The 21,355-nt window shown below is 42.2% G+C and overlaps 1 protein-coding gene across 23 annotated transcripts in view; it reads right to left on the bottom strand.

The window, feature by feature from the left end:
* Positions 1 to 21,355, bottom strand: part of NCAM1 (neural cell adhesion molecule 1) — a 363,617-nt gene that overhangs the window by 274,429 nt on the left and 67,833 nt on the right. The gene's annotated exons all lie outside the window — the stretch shown is intronic.

Below are 21,355 nucleotides of genomic sequence, written 5' to 3'. Positions count from 1 at the left end.
AGTCGTGTTCAACTGTTTGTGACCCCGTGAATCGCAGCACGCCAGGCCTCCCTGTCCATCAGCAACTCCCGGAGTTCACCCAAACTCATGTGCATCGAGCACTTTGGGAATCACCAAATGCTTTACAAAGGTTATTTGATGCAATTGTTCATCCTGGGGCACTAGTGTACCCAATAAAAATACAGGTACCTAGAATGGGAGAGGAGAAAGAAGTGGCAACCCACTCCAGTATTCTTGCCTGGAGAATCCCATGGACAGAGGAGCCTGGTGGGCTGCTGTCCATGGGGTTGCACAGAGTCGGACACGACTGAAATGACTTAGCCTGCATGCATGCATTGGAGAAGGAAATAGCAACCCACTCCAATATTCTTGCCTGGAGAATCCCAGGGACAGAGGAGCCTGGTGGGCTGCCGTTTGTTGGACACGACTGAAGCAACTTAGCAACAGCAGAGGGGGAGAGGGGTTCATCTATAGATAAATTTAGATTAAGATTGTAGCTAATTGAGATTGTAGTTGAAGTCATATGGACACATGGAGGAGCCAAGGGGGAAAGCAGAGGGAAAAAAGCTGAGAGAAACTCAGGTGCCCACAGTGAAGGGGTGGAGGAAGAAAAGAGTCAAGGGAAAACAGGGAAGTGCCCAAATATGGGCAAAATTAGAAAAATCACTGGACTTGAAGATCCAGGTACTAGTCCAGACTCTCTTACTCATTGATTACGTGGTTTGGAGCAAATTATTTAATGCTCTAGTCTTTGAACTTAGACACAGATACTTCAGGGGGATCAGAGATGAAAAGAAAAATACCCAAATCAGTCTCTCTCTATAGTGTCAATTTCCTCTGAAGGTTTGAGGCAGGGAGTTGGGAGAAGGCATTTGGTGAGGCAGGATGAGAACAAGAATCGAGAGGATGGGGATAATATACAGAGAGCCCTGAGGAAAGAGGGGCTTCCGGAAGGACAAGGCGGTCATAAGTACCAAAGAATGTGGGCAGCCAAGGAGGATGAACCCTGGAACAGCTGAAGTGACTCTGGAGAGAGGCATCTTTAAAGTAGAAGGGACGGAGGTGGACCGCAAGAGATGAAGGGGCCAGAACGTGACGTTGTAGGACACACGGGGCTTGAGAGGACGGCCACGTCCCGGGTCTTGGTGAGTCTCTGCGACAGGCTAGCAAGTAAGGGTGCTTGGCCTCACGCGGGAAAGAATTCAAGAGTGAATGATAGTCAAGCGAAAGCAGGTTTATTTAGAGAGATACACATTCCACAGACAGAGTGTGGGCCTTCTTAAAAGGCAAGACAGGTGGCCCCAGAACATGAGGTCCACTCAGAAAGTGAGAGCAGCCTGAGATATGGGGGCTGTTAATTTTCATGGGCTGGGTAATTCCACAGGCTGACAAGCGGGAGGAACAGTCTAACTATCTGGGGGAAGGGACGGGGATTTGCAGGAATTGGGGCCCACTCACCTTTTGGACTTCTATGGTTGACCTGGGAACTGTCAAGGGCACCTGTGGGTGGGTCATTTAGCATATGCAAGGAAATGGCAACCCACTCCAGTGTTCTTGCCTGGAGAATCCCAGGGACAGAGGAGCCTGGTGGGCTGCCGTCTATGGGGTCGCACAGAGTCGGACACACGGACACACGACTGAAGCGACTTAGCAGCAGCAATGTATTACAATGAGCCAACGTAAATATTACAATGAGTGCATAATGAGGCCCAAAGCCCACTGTAACTTGAGTCTTTGCCATCCGGAGGCTAGCTGGTCTAACCAGTTTGTGTCTTATCCAGTTCCTCTTAATGGTCATGCCATTCTGCTATCGGTTGTGCCCTGCCCCCATCCTTCCTGTCTCAGTGAGAGCCAGGGTAACCAGAGGAAGGAGGTTCAGACGGCAGAAGCAGCTAGCAGAGTTGACAAACAGCTCAGGCCATGGATGGGGGTTTGGGGGAGTGGAGGGGTGGAGCCAGGAAAGCAAGAGAGAAGGCAGGCAGAGGAACAATTACTGAGGAATGGGGGAGGCCAAAGGAGAAGGGTGGCTCCTTTGTTGAGACTGTGGGGAGAAGGAGGGCTGGGAACAGAAGAATTTTGAAGTGGATAAATAAAAAGCAAGAAACAGCTCATATCAGACAGAATGAAACTTCCAACCTGGAGGTGAGGTCAATTACTAAGAGTTCAGAACACTGGGAATGGTTTGGAAGAGCCCCCAGGGAAACTGAGCTAGGGAACCAAAGGGACAGGACTATACGTGCTCCTGGAGAACTGGTTTCCAAAGACTCTGCCCAGGCAGAGGGGGGACTGGATCACCCTGAGGAGGGGCTGACAAGGCAGACTCTCCAGAGAGACCTGGACGCGACAGGTAACACAGTCACGTGCCTTGGCCTGGCTGGTAGACGCTAAATGCTGCACTGGGGTCTTTCTAGGTTAGTCCTTCTGACTAACAGCTTAGTTGAGGGAGAAAGAAAGGTGATCTTCATTTTTTCCTTATTAAGAGTGACAATAGAACTAAAAAGAGTGTGGCAATCATAAAATAATGGTCAGGTACTAATTATGACATTACTTCGCCAACAAAGGTCCATCCAGTCAAGGTTATGGTTTTCCCAGTAGTCACGTATCAGAGAAGGCAATGGCAACCTACTCCAGTACTCTTGCCTGGAGAATCCCAGGGACGGCAGAGCCTGGTGGGCTGCCATCTATGGGGTCGAACAGAGTCGGACACAACTAAAGCGACTTAGCAGCAGCAGCATTGGAGAAGGAAATGGCAACCCACTCCAGTGTTCTTGCCTGAAGAATCCCAGTGATGGCAGAGCCTGGTGGGCTGCCATCTATGGGGTTGCACAGAGTCAGACACGACTGAAGCGACTTAGCAGCAGCAGCAGTAGTCATGTATGGATGTGAGAATTGGACCATAAAGAAATCTGAGCACAGAAGAACTGATGCTTTTGAACTGTGGTGTTGGAGAAGACTCTTGAGAGTCCCTTGGACTGCAAGGAAATCAAACCAGTCAATCCTAAAGGAAATCAGTCCTGAATATTCATTGGAAGGACTGATCCTGAAGCTGAAACTCCAATACTTTGGCCACCTGATGTGAAGAACTGACTTCTTGGAAAAGACCCTGATGCTGGGAAAGACTGAAGGCAGGAGGAGAAGGGGACGGCAGAGGATGAGATGGTTGGATGGCATCACTGACTCAATGGCCATGAGTTTGAGTAAGCTCCAGAAGTTGGTGATGGACAGGGAAGCCTGTCCATCCATGCAGTCCATGGAGTTGCAAAGAGTCAGACACGACTGAGTGACTAAACAGAATCAAACCAATTATCTAGACAAACATACTCAATAAATGCCATATGTTATGTTATATTATTATGCCAATACTGTAACACTATTGGAATAGTGTTAAATTTAGTCTAAAAATTACACCAATGCTCCTCTCATCCAGCTTGGCTAGATGATACAGGATCCACAATTTAAACTGAATTTACCAAATAATGATGCTTTCTTCCTAGAATGCCAAGGCCTTTAAAAAATAATTTTCACACCATGTTCTCAAAAGAGAACAATACATTTCCCTACTAGGCTGAGCATGATTTAATATCTTCTTGGAGCCTGGGGGTCATCATTACAAAATCTGTCCCTATGCTGGACTCTATAATATGATAATGCCTGCAGGGGTGCTGAGACGTGCAGATTTACTTGTCCATTCAATAAATTCCCAGATCTCGATGTCATTATAGTTCGTGATGCTGCTGCCTCCTTCTCAATTGCCGTGTCCCAGGGTGAGATTTGTCTTATAATGTGTTGTTCACATAAACTTGAAAGAACTAAAGGTTCTGGAGAAAATATATATAATCAAATTTATTAAGCCAAGAATTGCTGTTTTCATTGAATTACAATGAAATGGGCTGTCGTTGAAAGGTCTAGGGTGCTTCCATATGTTTCTGACAAAGTAAAGTGCATGGGTTTTGTGACAACTACTTTCCTTCGTGCTTATATATTTCACTGCATTTCATTTTCTTGTCTCTACAAACTCCAAGAACGCGCTGTCAGAAGTCTGACCCCCGAGAACCTCTAATATTAGTATATTGCCTTCTCCACTATTAAATGCTGAAGGGTTTGGCTTGAAGGTTATTAACATGGCCTTCTTAACACAGACCTGCCTGGGAGAGTATTTTATTATAATAACAGAATATTTCCCTTGTGTTCTTAGATATCCAAAGAGAATAGAAGCTATTTTTTTCAGCCTTGAATTTCTCATCATAAATGGTATCATGAAAGCCTAAGTCACTTGGGTTCTGGGTTTGGCGAGTCATGCTGACGCTTTCCAATAATGAATCCCTTATTTAATATTTATAAACCACAGGCTATTTGTGAATCCCTAAAGCTGCTGACAACTAAGGAAAGGGAATATTAAAACAATATTTCATCTTCATTTTCTATCCCATCCTACACCCTGAGATGGTAACAGATTGGAACTGTCACCCCATCAGACATCGTCTATGTTTACAGAAGCCAAGGCCATTAAAAAGAAGAGAGGCAAGAAGAAGAAGAAAAGAGATAACCACAAACCTCACAAGCACCTCATATGTACAAATAAATAATATTACTTCCGGAATGCAGCTGGTTATATGCACAATGATACAATGAAAAATATTAATAGCTTTCTTTCTTAATAAAGGAAGGGGCCTCCCTTCAACTCAGCCATTAGTGCGTTCCTCATCTTCAGCACCCCAGGTTATAGCAAGGCCTTCAGGGTTTTCTCTTAAATCTAGCTCATATTCACAATCCCTCCTTCAAGAGTAGGTGAAAGTGGAAAAAAAAAAAAAAAAAGTCTATTCTGTCTCAAGCCAAACCGCTGGCAGACAAGGGTTTCTCTGCCCAGCTGCTAATGTGCCACCCATCTGCGAAGAATTGGACAGGCAGTGGGAGAAACTGACCCTCAGGACGCATAGGTGAGTTAAGCTGCACCCTAATTACCATGACTGGATTTGAGGTTAATTTTCCTTTTCTGTCAATAGCACAAAATAAAAGACAGCTCATCAATCACATAAATTAGCATAGCCCTCAGGCCCAAGCCTCAAAGAAACTAGGTCAAATCGAAAAGAAACTGGGATAAGTTGTGAGTCAGAACTTGAACAAAAGCAGATTATAACTCTTCGCAATTTTTTCTCTCTTATGGCTGCTCAGAGATATCAAACAGAGTATGTCTGAAACAACAGCAGTATCAGGACCAAGGCATGGAAATGTGACTGGTGAAGATGTTACTGGAAGGTGGGGTCCACTGCTTGCCACTCAGAAGTCAATAAACAAGCCGGGTTGGTGGGAAAGGAAGTCTGATTTATGTCAGATGATGGCAACTTGGGGGTGGGGAGGGTGGACATCTGTCCAAAGGCCCACTCCCCGCACTGACAGCCAGTGGGTAAGAACTTCTTCTATTAATAGGAGGAGAGGGATACATGCAGAACAGCAAGGTCAGCTCTGACAGTCATCTTCAAATTGGTCCCTGGTGGTCTGATGACCAGTCATCATCTTGTTTTAGGTACAGTTAATCTTCAGTTCCAGTTTGTTGCCACTTCTTTGAGGCCAAATCTCAGAATTGCAGCAGCTTGTGTCATAGCTATAGTCTGGTCAGCATGTAGTTAACTTTTCCACCTTAGGTTTCAACATCTGTAAGACAGCTCACAGTACAGGGCTCAGAATATTATCTAAAGCCTTTGAGAAGGAACTAAAGGTCCCTGACTATGCTTACTGAGAACATTATTATTAGTTGGTCTCCTTTGACTGTTTCCTTTGTTTTCTAATGTTCTCATTTCTCTGATTAAACTTATTCTCTTGACTAAAGTTTTCCACAGACAAAAGGCAGACAGAGGACATGGGGACAGAGGCAAAGACCATAGGGTCCTGCTCTGTTTCAAAGAGACTTGATAATTATTCCTGCAGTAGGATGGGTCTGAATGTCTTAAAGCCATTTCTTTAGCCTCCACCAGGAGTACCTGTTACAATGTTGTGAACATACGATATTCAATAAATGCTTATTAACTAAGGACAGGCAGGGAACGAATGTGCTTTTTATAATGATAAAAATCTAAAGTTCATAAAGAAAGAATCCATGGTATGTTTACTCATTATATTTTAGGGACAAATTGAACACAAGCCCATATCCTCATCTCCATCAGTCAGAGATTAGAGGTGAGATGGGAAGAGGTTAAATTATACACACATGATGGAAAGCTGGAAACTACAAATATCAAATGTATGGCATTATTCTAACTTCGTGACACTGCATCTGGGTAAGTGTGGATGGTGTCTTAAAGAGTTAACATTTTAAGAATTAAAAAAGAATTGTAACAGGTTAATACACAAAAGCCATAGGTGGTCTCTCAGGAAGCACAGTTGACTGAGATGCGGAAGGAAGCTGGAAAATCACATCCCTCTATAAAGACAGCTCTGGAAGAAAGAATAGATGTGCAGTGGTAGGGCTGTTTGTCCTTCCTTCACCGAAGCTTCTTAACTCTACCAAGCATAACCACTGGGCTCTCTGCAGGGCAGAGGAACAATATGTTTCCCCTTCTACTGAAAGGAAAATTAAACGAACCAGGTATCAAATTCAGGGTTGAAGACAAAAGGAAGAAATGTGTATTTCCATCCTCATTTCTCAGTCCTCCTCATCCTGTCTCCATCCTGAAGGGGGTGGGGGGCTTCCAGTGCCATCCTCAACTGTATGTTCCCTGCTCTATTTAATTTATTTATTTGGCTGCATCGGGTCTTAGGCATGTGGGGTTTTCACTGCGTCATGCGGGGTCTTTGGTTCCAGAGTACTCTCTGGTTGTGACACCAGGGGCTCCGCAGGTGCATTGCTCGGGCCCAGCTGCCCCCACGGCATGTAGGGTCTTAGTTCCCTGACCAGGGATTGGGCCCGTGTCCCTTGAATTGCAAAGGGGATTCTTAACCACTGGACCACCAGCAAAGTCCCCCAACTATATTTCTACTATCTCTTTTACTGCTACTTCAGTACACAGCATAAAGTAGGAATCTGCTCAGCTCTGCCTCCCCAGGCAAGTCTGATAATATTACTGATCACACATGAAACATAGCCTATTTCAGATGCATAGTTCATCCCAGAGCCGCAATTACTGGTCCTAATTCTGAAGCCAGAAGCAGTGATGTGTCTGAATTCCAGGGAGATGATTGAATGGAAATGTTCACATCTGATCACCTCTCACACACAAATTACTGTGTATGCCAATCTGGCAATTACCTCAAAAGTAATAGTAAAAGCCATGCAATCAAATCCGTTATTATGGTTGCCTTCAATTATGGGAGGCAAGAACCTGAGTGTGGAAAATTTACTGAGGGGGGAGAAATGAGTCTCTGTATCTATTTTAATTTTAAATCAAGTCATTTCATTTGGAAAACTCTTTTAATTTTGGAAAAGACTCAGTTAAAATACCCAGCTAAGTATAAGAAAATAATCAGCTTATTTCCCCTGGCACACAAGGAAACTTTCACTGCACAGAAAAACAAAACCTCAACTTCCATGCTTTTCTTCCACAATTTTTTTCAATTACAGACAGAGGCTGTAAACCCCTAACACTTCTTAAAGAGACAAAGAAAAATGGCATAAAATACACAATGGCTTAAAAATATGACTATGCCCCTCTATGTAGTATATGGAAGACAAAATGCTGTATGTTCACGGGACCCTACTCCTTCTCTGCCTAGGCACATAAGAACATTTCCCAGCCTCCCTTGCAGCGAGGTGAGGCCACTGGACTGTGGCCGGAAGTGAGGCAAAGCACATCCAGGTTCGCTCCTGAAACCTCCCCCTGGTCCTCTGCAGCTCTCTGTACCGCAGGTCAGCCTACAGGATGAAGGGGATTCTGGGAAGGGCTCGAGGATGGAGGAGCTGGGATCCCTGCATGACTGCTCCACCCCTACACCCCTGAATCTGCATTAAGTCCCTGTGTTCTCACCATATGGGGGGAGGTTGTTTCAGCAGGTGGTACAGCTTAGCTAAGCAAGTGCAAAAAGCACAGAAATCAGTTCTACCAGCTCTTCTTTATGGGGAAGTTAGGCAATTTGCTCAGGTTAAGCTTCAACTTTTAATTTATAAAAAATGATAATAGGGTTGATCCTTATTATTTGCTGACTGCAAATTCACCAATTTGCCTACCGGGTAAACTTTATCTGTACCCTCAAAATCTGGGCTAATGACCCCTCCACAGTCAGCCAAGGATGTGTGCAGAGCATCCTCTATGTTCCCAGCTGGGGTGCAACAAGGCCACACTCGCTTTCTTGTTTCCACTCTCCTTTCCACGGTCTATTTAGTGCCATGTTTCCCTTAGAATTTTTGTTCTTTTTGTCAGTGAATTTGCATTGAAAATGGCCCACAAGGTACCAGTGAGTGTTTTCTGGTGTTCCCAAGCATGTGAAGGCTGTGATGGGCTCAACAGAAAATACATATTACATAAGCTTAGTTCAGACATGAATTAGTCATGCTGTTGGCTATGAGTGCACTGCTAATGAATCAACAGTATATATTAAATGAAATGTCTTCAAACATTTGAAACACACACAAAACAAGGTTACATATTAATCAGTTGGCAAAAATATAATGACCAGAGGCTGGAAGGAATCTAACCCTGTATTTCTTCCTATAAACGATGATTCAGGATTTGCTAATCAGTGTTCCTGACAACTTTATAGAACCTAGCTATTGCAAATAAGGAGAACTGACTGTAATAGTGTCCTTAACAACTGTGAGGATTTTACAAGATAATGAACTTTAATGTTTTTCCTACCTTAATGAGGTATAAAAACGTTGGTTATTGTTTCCTTTAAAATTTTAGCTGTACATTGAGCCAATGAAATAAATCACTTTGCTGCTGCTGCTGCTAAGTCGCTTCAGTCGTGTCCGAGTCTGGAGCAAGGATTCGTCTTCCTTGCTTGGTAACTACTGTTCACAGTAAAGCAAAGAATTATTTCCAAATTAACTTCATTTAGTACGTACTAGGTTTTTCAGAAAACTCTGAATGAACTTTTTGGCCAACCCAATAGTTTTTTTACATAGCTTTTAGAAGTTTCTAATTGCATTTTTCATTTTCCTTGCTTTGTGACTGAAGTTTTTCAAGCTCTTTAATCCTATCTAGTATTCTATAGGCCAGAGACCGCCTTTCCCCAGACTCCACTTGTCAGGAGCCCTGCACCCTCTTGTTTTTTTCTTCTTCTTGGCTGCACTGGGTCTTCATTGGTACACACGGGCTTTCTCTAGTAGAGGCGAGCAGGGGCTACTCTCTGGTTGCGGGACTCAGGCTTCTCATTGTGGTGACTTCTCTTGTTGCAGAGCAAGAGAGCGTGGGCTCCAGAAGTTGTGGCACATGGACTTGGTTACCCTGCATCAGGCGGAATCTTCCCACACCAGGGATTGAACCCATGTCCCGTGCCCTGGCAGGCAGATTCTCAACCACTGGACTAGCAGGGAAGTCCCATCTTCTTGTTTTAATCTCACTCGGCTCCTCTGCAACTCTGCTCTTACCCTGAGGCTTCTCTGCACCCCTCTCTGGAGATGGATAGGCCTTTCCTGAATTCCTCATCTTTTTTTCTTGATTTTCTCCTTTGTTCTGCTGAAACACACCCCCCTAACTAACTCCAAACAACACCTGAAGTTATTAATTTCCAACCAGTCTTGTGATGACAGTCACCCATAATGTTGCCACCCGGACCACGCCATCACCTCAGTCATTACTGCACAAGTTTGATTTTGAAGTGAAGTTGCTCAGTCGTGTCTGACTCTTTGCAACCCCATGGACTGTAGCCTACCATGCTCCTCTATCCATGGGATTTTCCAGGCAAGAGTACTGGAGTCGATTGCCATTTCCTTCTCCAGAGGACCTTCCCAACCCAGGGATCAAACCCGAGTCTCCTGCATTGTAGGCAGATGCTTTACCATCTGAGCCACAAGGAAAGTCCTTGTGAAGTTTGATTCTATGTACCTGTAAAACACTGGCTTCTGCGACTTACATTAGTTACAGAAAAGATTACGCTCATGATTTCTACACAAAAGGAGCAGTGTTAGATGGGCTAATTTCCATCTGTTTATGATACAGCCTGCTAGGGTAACAGCTTACCTCCTAACACTGAAGAAGTAAATGTGTGTGTTTGCAGGTTGTACTTAAGATGCGTCACTTTCTGAACTCTGGTGATCTTTTTAGATTCTAACTAATGAAACTATATCACACGTTGATGACAATGAAAGGAAAAATAAAAGTGGAGGTACGATAAATAATCTTGAGTTGTTATGCTATTTTATTTCATGCTGATAGTCAAAATCAAAATGGCCAGTGGATGTAATTGCCTGAATAACTTAGAGAGGAAAAATTACACTTAAACGGCACAAAGGTATAAATACTAACTTGCTTAAAATGTGCACATACACTGGTTTGATTTATCAGATAAACCTATAACACTATAAGTGCCAAGCAACTGAGAAATATAAATATGATTTGACAAGGAAATCCAAGTTGTTATATGCTGCTGCTGCTGCTAAGTCGCTTCAGTTGTGTCCGACTCTGTGCGACCCCATAGACGGCAGCCCACCAGGCTCCTCCGTCCCTGGGATTCTCCAGGCAAGAACACTGGAGTGGGTTGCCATTTCCTTCTCCAATGCATGAAAGTAAAAAGTGAAAATGAAGTCTCTCAGTTGTATCTGACTCTTAGCAACCCCATGGATTGCAGCCTACCAGGCTCCTCCACCTATGGGATTTTCCAGGCAAGAGTACTGGAACGGGGTGCCATTGCCTTCTCCAAAGTTATTATATAGATATCTTTTATTCCTGAGATTGTTTCCCAGGAATCAGTTCAAGGGTTTGGTTTGGTAAGAATCAAATCTACATATCCAGGTACTTTAAGACTAAACAGCACAGCCCTCCACCATAAAAGAATACCCTTTAAACCAGTGTGGTTCTTGTCCTCTGACTCAATACTGGAAGGGTTTTCCCAGTCTATTTAATATGAATCTAAACACCCTGACAGGTGGTCAGTTTCTATTAAATTACATCAGTACCGAGAGCAAGAATGTAGAAATTCTGATTTCACTTACCTTAAATGGAAATGAAATCTTATTAAAAGAAACTCAAGTCATTCATAGAAAAGTTTGCTCACTGAAGTCATAGGACTCATGTCTTTGGTTACCTGAAAGTGTTTAGTCTAATGACTTCCTAGATTTGACAGTTTAGGGTAAGATAATTCTTACGCATTCAGGTGAAAACTCATAGCAGTCATTATTAAATGCCAAAGAAGCTATTTGAGATCAACTTCAGGCCAATGACTACTCTACACCACACTATCATGCAGCAGATTCTTTGTGGCAGTTGGACAAGGATTACAAGGACTAAAATTCAGGAGATCATCTTTAAAGTTCTAGATGAAGTAAAACAAACAAACAAACAAAATAACCTACCATGGAGCAGCAGCTCTCACACCTGTAATGGGACCAACTCAGCACACTGGAACAGGGCTTCCCTTGGAGGGCAGCAGCGCTGGGTCACACTGACATCCACTGGCCAGGTACTCACATTTAAAATTCCTACAACACCGCTTCTATTCACTTCCACCTACATGTTGTCACAGCATGTTTTATGCACTCTTTAACATCTCAAATTTCTTCTCTTTATTTGGCAAACAGACATACATTTTGAATTTTTCTTTGAAGGAACACTGCAAGGGGCTGTCAATTTCAAAATTTCGTTGTTCAAGAAAAGTAAATTTTGTCGTATTAAATTGTTCTTTTGTTCACACAAACCTCAAGATGATGCCACGTTCCTAAGTGGAGGAGGAAAACTAAGCCTCAGCCCAGCAGATGCCTGACCTTTGTGCTCCGCCATCTGCACAGAGAATCTGACTGTGTGCTGACTATGGTGCGCAGCTGAGTAAGAGCAAGCTCAAGTCCTTTCTATCAGAACAGAGCTCGCAAGGAGCAAGTGTGTCAGACTCATCATCCAGAAGACAGATGGCAGAACAATACAGTCCAAGATGAAGATGGAAAACAATAGTAAGTTTTCTGCTACCAAATGTCAGGAGACAAAGCTTGTTCCTCTTGAATAGCTTATAATTTAACTGAAGTATATTCTTTTGATATTTTCAAGGATAGTTTGGATGAATAACTCAGAGGTGGTTTTGAGATCTGAAAGAGTCAAAGGCATTTGGAGCTAGGTCCAGTGAAGAAGAGTCTCCTGGGGGTGCCGTCAGTGACAATGACCCTCGGAGACTACAGGAGTGAATCTCCTACATCTGCCATCCCCACCATGCTCCCACCTCTAGGATTCAATACCTCACCCCAACCGAAAGTGCAGGTTTGAGCCGGGACCAGACATTACTTGGTATGTACTGCTACAATTAATAATAATAATAATCTGCTGAAGTACTGTCCTGGTAAAAAGACTGAGAATGGCCCCCAATCCCTCTCTTCTTGCACCTCACGTAACCTGTCTAGAACAGCATAATTTCTACATGGTAAATCGGCCTATTTGATCTCATCAAGGCATGTGCACAGTGTATCTATTTGCAACAGTTTTATTGGTATTTTATGGGCACCTCTTAAAACTTTCCCTACCTCATCATCATAATCATCACCAGGGATGCTCAGCAGCTGAAACTGGGTCCTCCCTCCACCAGCCCGCCTAGCAGCATTTGCTGTTAATCATCTTCGTAACAAACCTGCAAGGTGGACTGTGGTGAGGATAGAAGACCTTGGAGCCCAGGAAACTGTGTGTGAGTCCAGCTTGGTCACGGACTGAGTATGTAGGTTAAGCTGCATACTGACTCTGAGCCTATCTTTCCAACAATAAAATACAGATTAAAAACTTCCAACTTAGTATAGCTATACTGGATGTTAAGTGCTATGCCTGACAAGTTTTTAATCAATGATACCTATTATCATTATTGGGCTTCCCATGTGGCTCAGTGGTAAAAAATCTGCCTGCCAATGCAGGAGATGCAAGTTCAATTCCTGGTCTGAGAAGATCCCCTGGAGAAGGAGAAGGAAGATACAACCCATGTCAGTATCCTTGCCTAGAAAATCCCTTGGACAGAGGAACTGGGTGGGCTATAGTCCATGGGTCACAAAGACTCGGACACAACTGAGTGACTAAACAACAAGAACAACAACAACGTTACCATTATTACTATGAGCTTAAAGATGAGTAAACTCAGGGTCCCAGATGCTAAGTCACTCATGTAACCGTCCGCATGGCTGGTTCCGGAGTCTGTGCCCTCTCCCAGGTAAATTGTTTAACTACAGAAGGACATTTGACAATGTTCAGCATCTTTGGTTGCCATTGTTTAAACTTGACACAATATCTGTTTCTAAATTTTAAAAAACTAACACATTGCTTATTCCCCACCTGCATCCTCAAGGGCACCATTACCATAAGGGGACATCTATTGTAACATGTCCTTTTATATGACAGCTCTCCTAAGTTTGCACAAGGCATTGAAGAAAGCAGGCACCTCTCTACCTATGATAAAGACATTCAATTTCCTCAAAGAACACAAAATCCTGGGGAAACAAATTAGCCAATGAAAATCTTAACTACTAAGTTACTACCTTTTAGGTCCACTATGATTTTACAAATGTCCTAGATGTGAGTTCCTGCCCATCTCTACCATTCTTATTAGATGGGTAATGAGAAAGAAAACGATGGCCCATCTGGTTTAATCTTTGGGCTTTATAGCCTATATCTGGAATATACAGAGCCTCTCTAAGAAGGCCCTGGAGTTTTTCAAATTAATTTGTAATTCCTTTGAAATATTTCCCTTAAACCATAGAATTCTATCTTTTGAAAATCCTTGTAACTCATAATTCACTGCTCTGCACTTAATAAGCGCTCTTGAGCACAGCAGGCTCTCCACAAATATTTTCCAACAGTTCAATAAGCATTAGCTGATGATGGTAACCTACTTTAAAAATATATGCAAACTATGTCAAAATGCACAGTGTGGGCACAGCCACATAATAACTCAAAAAGGTGTCCCTAAAGCAGCCAATCCACGTTGGTGTTTCTCTTATGTTTTAAGTGTGCACATATATCTGTTTGTCTCTCTCTACGCTGACTCCTTTATATCATTAAAATCTCATTTCTAACATCAGTGAGAGCTTCCATTGACTGCCCACTCTCTACCCACTTACTCTCTTTGCTATTGTTCCCTTTTATTATCTTCCTAAGACTTCTTCTCTTCTTGCTATTCTTTGGAACTCTGCATTCAGATGCTTATGTCTTTCCTTTTCTCCTTTGCTTTTCACTTCTCTTCTTTTCACAGCTATTTGTAAGACCTCCCCAGACAGCCATTTTGCTTTTTTGCATTTTCTTTTCCATGGGGATAGTCTTGATCCCTGTCTCCTGTACAATGTCACGAACCTCAGTCCATAGTTCATCAGGCACTCTATCAGATCTAGGCCCTTAAATCTATTTCTCACTTCCACTGTATAATCATAAGGGATTTGATTTAGGTCATACCTGAATGGTCTAGTGGTTTTCCCTACTTGCTTCAATTTAAGTCTGAATTTGGCAATTAGGAGTTCATGATCTGAGCCACAGTCAGTTCCTGGTCTTGTTTTTGCTGACTGTATAGAGCTTCTCCATCTCTGGCTGCAAAGAATATAATCAATCTGATTTTGGTGTTGACCATCTGGTGATGTCCATGTATAGAGTCTTCTTTTGTGTTGTTGGAAGAGGGTGTTTGTTATGACCAGTGCATTTTCTTGGCAAAACTCTATTAGTCTTTTCCCTGCTTTATTCCGTATTCCAAGGCCAAATTTGTCTGTTACTCCAGGTGTTTCTTGACTTCCTACTTTTGCATTCCAGTCCCCTATAATGAAAAGGACATCTTTTTTGGGTGTTAGTTCTAGAAGGTCTTGTAGGTCTTCACAGAACCATTCAACGTCAGCTTCTTCAGCGTTACTGGTTGGGGCATAGACTTGGGTTACTGTGATATTTGCCTTGAAAATGAACACAGATCATTCTGTCATTTTTGAGATTGCATCCAAGTACTGCATTTCGGACTCTTTTGTTGAGCATGATGGCTACTCCATTGCTTCTGAGGGATTCCTGCCTGCAGTAGTAGATATAATGGTCATCTGAGTTAAATTCACCCATTCCAGTCCATTTTAGCCACTGATTCCTAGAATGTCAACATTCACTCTTGTCATCTCTTGTTTGACCACTTCCAATTTGCCTTGATTCATGGACCTAACATTCCAGGTTCCTATGCAATATTGTTCTTTACAACATCAGACCTTGCTTCTATCACCAGTCACATCCACAGCTGGGTATTGTTTTTGCTTTGGCTCCATCCCTTCATTCTTTTTGGAGTTATTTCTCCACTCATCTCCAGTAGCATATTGGGCACCTACTGACCTAGGGAGTTCCTCTTTCAGTATCCTATCATTTTGTCTTTTCATACTGTTCATGGGGTTCTCAAGGCAAGAATACTGAAGTGGTTTGCCATTCCCTTCTCCAGTGGACCACATTTTGTCAGATCTCTCCACCATGACCTGCCCGTCTTGGGTTGCCCCACGGGCGTGGCTTAGTTTCATTGAGTTAGACAAGGCTGTGGTCCTAGTGTGATTAGATTGACTAGTTTTCTGTGAGTATGGTTTCAGTGTGTCTGCCCTCTGATGCCCTCTTGCAAAGGGGTATGGACCTAACAGAAGCAGAAGATATCAAGAAGAGGTGGCAAGAATACACAGAAGAACTGTACAAAAAAGAGCTTCACGACCCAGATAATCACAATGGTGTGATCACTCACCTAGAGCCAGACATCTTGGAATGTGAAGTCAAGTGGGCCTTAGAAAACATCACTACGAACAAAGCTAGTGGAGGTGATAGAATTCCAGTGGAGCTATTTCAAATCCTGAAAGATGATGCTGTGAAAGTGCTGCACTCAATATGCCAGCAAACTTGGAAAACTCAGCAGTGGCCACAGGACTGGAAAAGGTCAGTTTTCATTCCAATCCCAAAGAAAGGCAATGCCAAAGAATGCTCAAACTACCGCACAATTGCACTCATCTCACACGCTAGTAAAGTAATGCTCAAAAGTCTCCAAGCCAGGATTCAGAAATATGTGAACCGTGAATTTCCTGATGTTCAAGCTGGTTTTAGAAAAGGCAGAGGAACCAGAGATCAAATTGCCAACATCCACTGGATCATGGAAAAAGCAAGAGAGTTCCAGAAAAACATCTATTTCTGCTTTATTGACTATGCCAAAACCTTTGACTATGTGGATCACAATAAACTGTGGAAAATTCTGAAAGAGATGGGAATACCAGACCACCTGACCTGCCTCTTGAGAAATTTGTATGCAGGTCAGGAAGCAACAGTTAGAACTGGACATGGAACAACAGACTGGTTCCAAATAGGAAAAGGAGTACATCAAGGCTGTATATTGTCACCCTGCTTATTTAACTTCTATGCAGAGTACATCATGAGAAACGCTGGGCTGGAAGAAACACAAGCTGGAATCAAGATTGCCAGGAGAAATATCAATAACCTCAGATATGCAGATGACACCACCCTTATGGCAGAAAGTGAAGAGGAACTCAAAAGCCTCTGGATGAAGGTGAAAGTGGAGAGTGAAAAAGTTGGCTTAAAACTCAACATTCAGAAAACGAAGATCATGGCATCCGGTCCCATCACTTCATGGGAAATAAATGGGGAAACAGTGGAAACAGTGTCAGACTTTATTTTTCTGGGCTCCAAAATCACTGCAGATGGTGACTGCAGCCATGAAATTAAAAGACACTTACTCCTTGGAAGGAAAGTTATGACCAACCTAGATAGCATATTCAAAAGCAGACATTACTTTGCCAACAAAGGTCCGTCTAGTCAAGGCTACGGTTTTTCCAGTGGTCGTGTATGGATGTGAGAGTTGGACTGTGAAGAAGGCTGAGCGCCAAAGAATTGATGCTTTTGAACTGTGGTGTTGGAGAAGACTCCTGAGAGTCCCTTGGACTGCAAGGAGATCCAACCAGTCCATTCTAAAGGAGATCAGCCCTGGGATTTTTTTGGAAGGAATGATGCTAAAGCTGAAACTCCAGTACTTTGGCCACCTCATGCGAAGAGTTGACTCATTGGAAAAGACTCTGATGCTGGGAGGGATTGGGGGCAGGAGGAGAAGGGGATGACAGAGGATGAGATGGCTGGATGGCATCACCGACTCGATGGACGTGAGTCTGAGTGAACTCCGGGAGTTGGTGATGGACAGGGAGGCCTGGCGTGCTGCGATTCATGGGGTCGCAAAGAGTCAGACATAACTGAGCGACTGAACTGAACTGAACTGAAGACTCTTAGTGTGTGAAACATCTTAGTCATTTGTTTGTTCATTCACTCATTTACCCTTTTACCATCTGTCTCTTCCAATCAGAGTGACAGCTCTCTGACAGGATGGTTTCAACTTAAAGGCTAACACCGAACGCCAGCACCCACAAGGGTACGTGGTACGTAAATAGGTGCTAAACAAATAATATGTGAAAGAAGGAAGAAACGGATGAATAAATACAGCTATTTTTATAGTTCTCATAACTTATCCAGCTATGTCTCATAACTTAACTATGACCCAATGGGTGAGTAAGAGCTTGTTTCCATCTGTAAGTCTTAAAGTCTTTAGCACAATTCTGTATATACTTAGGTACTTAAAAATCTCTGATGAAAAATGATTCAGGAGATACATAAATTACTGTTATGTAAGCAAATTACCTAATTCCAGTGGTTAAACAGATTAAATGGTTGAACATTTTCATGACAAAACCATTATTAACTGCCTAAGCATTTTCTGAAACCACTGATGAGACAGCTTGGATGTGCTGGTCATATATTTCCAGATTTCAAGTTCTCTCCAGCCAGAAAGAAGCACAGCACAAGTAGCATATCAATCCTGATTTCAATCAGTTAGTTATTTTCACCATTATCAAAAGCCTGAAGTTTCCTAATCTCCATTCTACTGCTGAAAATGTAAACTTCATAATGGGGTAAAAATATATGAAAGTGTTAGTTGCTCAGTTGTGTCCCACTCTAAGCAACCCTAAGGACTGTAGTAGCCCATCAGACTCCTGTCCATGGTATTCTCCAGGCAAGAATACTGCAGTGGGGAAAAATATATTGCTACATTATTCTTGCAAGCAATTTGTTAGCACAGGTTGGAGTCTGGAAAACCATCTCCTAGATGCTTATTAAATAAAAAGCTTTCAACACATTGGTTGATACTAACCTTTCTAGATTCCACCAGACTTCTAGTATAGTAGAGGAAAACAAGACCATTCCAGCAAATCACAGAATGAAACAATTAATTAAGAAAAGACTATAAAAGAGGGTAAAATAATATAGTAAAAAAATTAGTCAAGATACAAACTTACTACATGTAAACTGGATATAGAATGGGAATATGCCTGATGGCTCTAAATTTCAGCTAAAGCTCAAAGCTGGAAGACAGTGGGTAAAAAGTTAATCTGGCCTTAACGTCACATCACCGTCAGGCCCTATTAAGGGTACCTGAATTGGTCTTTGGACCATGTATGTTCATCTTCCCTCCCATCTCTGCAAGAAACTAAAGGTTGTTGAGCAGGAGATTATCCAGCTTAAAGCAATTCACATATATGGGGAGTGCTCTGACATTCCCCACGCACCCACCCATCGGACACTGAGTAACAGATGCCCCAAAGCAACACCATGAGGTGATAATAAAGGGTATCTGCAGGGAGGAAAAACTAGACTGGCCATTTTAAATATCTGAAAGTTACTAGAGAGCTAGAAAGTCTACCCAAGAAGTTGTTAAAAACCTGTGTTTCAGGTTTATAAAATGTTTTTTGCAGATCAGACCAAAGTTTTGCCCCATGTATCAGACTGAATTTACTGACCCTTCCATTAGGGAAAATATGCAGTTTGCTGCTGCTGCTGTGTCGCTTCAGTCATGTCCGACTCTGTGGGACCCCATAGACGGCAGCCCACCAGGCTCCCCTGTCCCTGGGATTTTCCAGGCAAGAGTACTGGAGTGGGGTGCCATTGCCTTTTCCATATGCAGTTTATTGAACACTAAAAGCCTTTCCATGTTTTTGGAGAGGCTATTTTAAAAGAATTTCCTCCTATTTTGATTTCATTCAACATCATTAAATCAAGAAAAGAGATGAAGTCCCTAATTCTATAAAACAGTATCTTGATCTTGAATATGTATGCATACATTTTTATTGATTTTGATGCACCAATACAGCCACACACACGCAGAAAATAGAGCTCTAAAACTGTTCATCAGTCATAGGTGGTTTTAAATTATTTCTTTTTTCTTTTCTTTTAAAGGAAAAACGACTCTGTTCGTACTCCCCAAGTTCTTCAATGGGTTTTCTTCTTTGAGAATGTTTTTTGCCTGGAGATGGTCATTGAAATGAATGAAAAATGGACAAGCCCAGCCAAGTGAATTCTTGGCTGTAACTTCCTTGGGAAGTGCTTTGTGGGTAGGCAGCTGAATGAACTGCTATAAAAGTCACGGAGTTGGCATTTAATCATTTCCGCCTCTCTATTCCCGGGCCGCATCTCTCCTTTTTGCTTGCATAAGAACTATAAGGCTGCTAAGAAGGAATCAATGTTTTAATGTCCAAGTTCAACCAACTACCGAAGATTTGTTTTCTAGTATGAGTTTCTCCAACAAGTGTTCTGATTTTCTCCATGGTGAAAAAGATAACTCACATCTATGGTTGCCATCTTTTATTAAAGCTCTTATAGCTCTTATTTTTGCATAAATAGGAGAGTATTTAGCAGTTGTGCCAGCATCTGTGACCCTTCTCCCTATGTTTTCTTGTCTCTTCTGTAGTAATAAAACTGGAAATCTAGAGGGGTACCCTGTTGCCACTCAGATGCCAGTCTGCATTATCTGGCTTCTCCTGCATTGGATGTGGTCAGATGGCCAACTTTCAGTAAAAAAAAAATGCAACTTCTAAGAAGCCTCCTCACAGGGGAGGGAAGACTGCCCTTTTTTGTTACTTCCTCTTTCAACTGGCTGGATTGAAGATGTGATGTAATGACTGGAGCTCTAACAGCCATTTTAGACCATGAGGTAGAGCTTTTTAATCAAGACCGAGAGCTGAGGAATAGAACCCTAGGTCTTGATAGCATGGGGGAAGTCATCAAAACAACTCTGGACTACCTACCTTCAAATTTCTTTTATCTAAAAAATAAACTATCTCATTGAAGCTACTATTATTTTAGGTTTTTGGTTGTACGTGGTCAGGCCTAACTTAACTGATACAGCATTCAACTTGTGCTTTCTTGGCAATCCCTCTACAAAATTCTATTCTCAAAACCCATTTGTGCTCAGTTATAAAAAACGAGGTCTCTAAATTTTATCAGGCAGATTTCTATGAACCCATTAGCTAAATTCCTTCATTCCATAACTCTAAGTGGCAGACATAGCATTATCTCAGAGTGATTCTGAAGATCATCTATGCAATCCCAGAAGAATTCATCCTGCCCAGAATGGAAACAATGAAGGTGGAGACTCCAAAATCTTCCATCCTTTTCACTAGCCTAGGAAGCCAGCAAAATATATGCCTCTGAGAACAACATACGTCCAGGTTTCTAAACTATTAACTAGAGAATTAGACTCACTATCCCAAGACAATATGTTTGCATTGAGAGCATTATCTTAAATGAAGTAAATCAGTCAGAGACCTATTGGCTTAAACCAACTCCCTTAGTGTCAATGAATCTTTTAAACTGAAGTTTCAAGCTGGTGGACTGATCTCAGACTTTACTGTTATGAGTTCCTGTTCATTTAATTGGATGTATTATATAGTTCTTATTACAAAATATGCTTGCAAACCACTCATAGCACTTTGATGATAGGCTGGTTCTGCTTCAACATATTACCAGGCTATGTATCTCTCCATCTTACAGAGAAACAACCACTGCTAAGGCTGTGGCCTGGTTTACTTCTTTACCTCTGTCATTTTGGAGGTTTAGTACAGTCTAGTAAATGGCATTATTATCCTGAAGGCTAACCAAACAAAGCCAAACAGTCTATAGTAGGGTTTTAAAAGCCACAAAGATCTCTTGTAATACTCTAGCCATGCAAAATGACGATTTGTAAGCCTGCACAAGCTGCCAACTTATTTACTTTAGTGATAATTAAGGCAACACGACAATTAGAAAATCACCATGACATTATTAGTTGCATTTTGTATAAAGGAGATATTCTTTAGGGATTTAGCTGATATAATGTAAAAACAGAAAATATCTTTCTCACATTCTTAAGCATGAAAAAAATTAACAGAAATTCCTAAAGCTGATTGAGATTAGAAAAGATGAAACAATACTCCAATATGTCTTCA

This window comes from Bos grunniens, chromosome 15 (assembly GCF_055505025.1).
Source record: "Bos grunniens cultivar Pamir isolate PY7600 chromosome 15, Bosgru_T2T1.0, whole genome shotgun sequence".
In the NCBI taxonomy this organism is placed as follows: domain Eukaryota; kingdom Metazoa; phylum Chordata; class Mammalia; order Artiodactyla; family Bovidae; genus Bos; species Bos grunniens.
The sequence above is the reverse complement of the archived record's forward strand: the minus strand, read 5'-3'. Positions and strand labels throughout refer to the sequence as shown.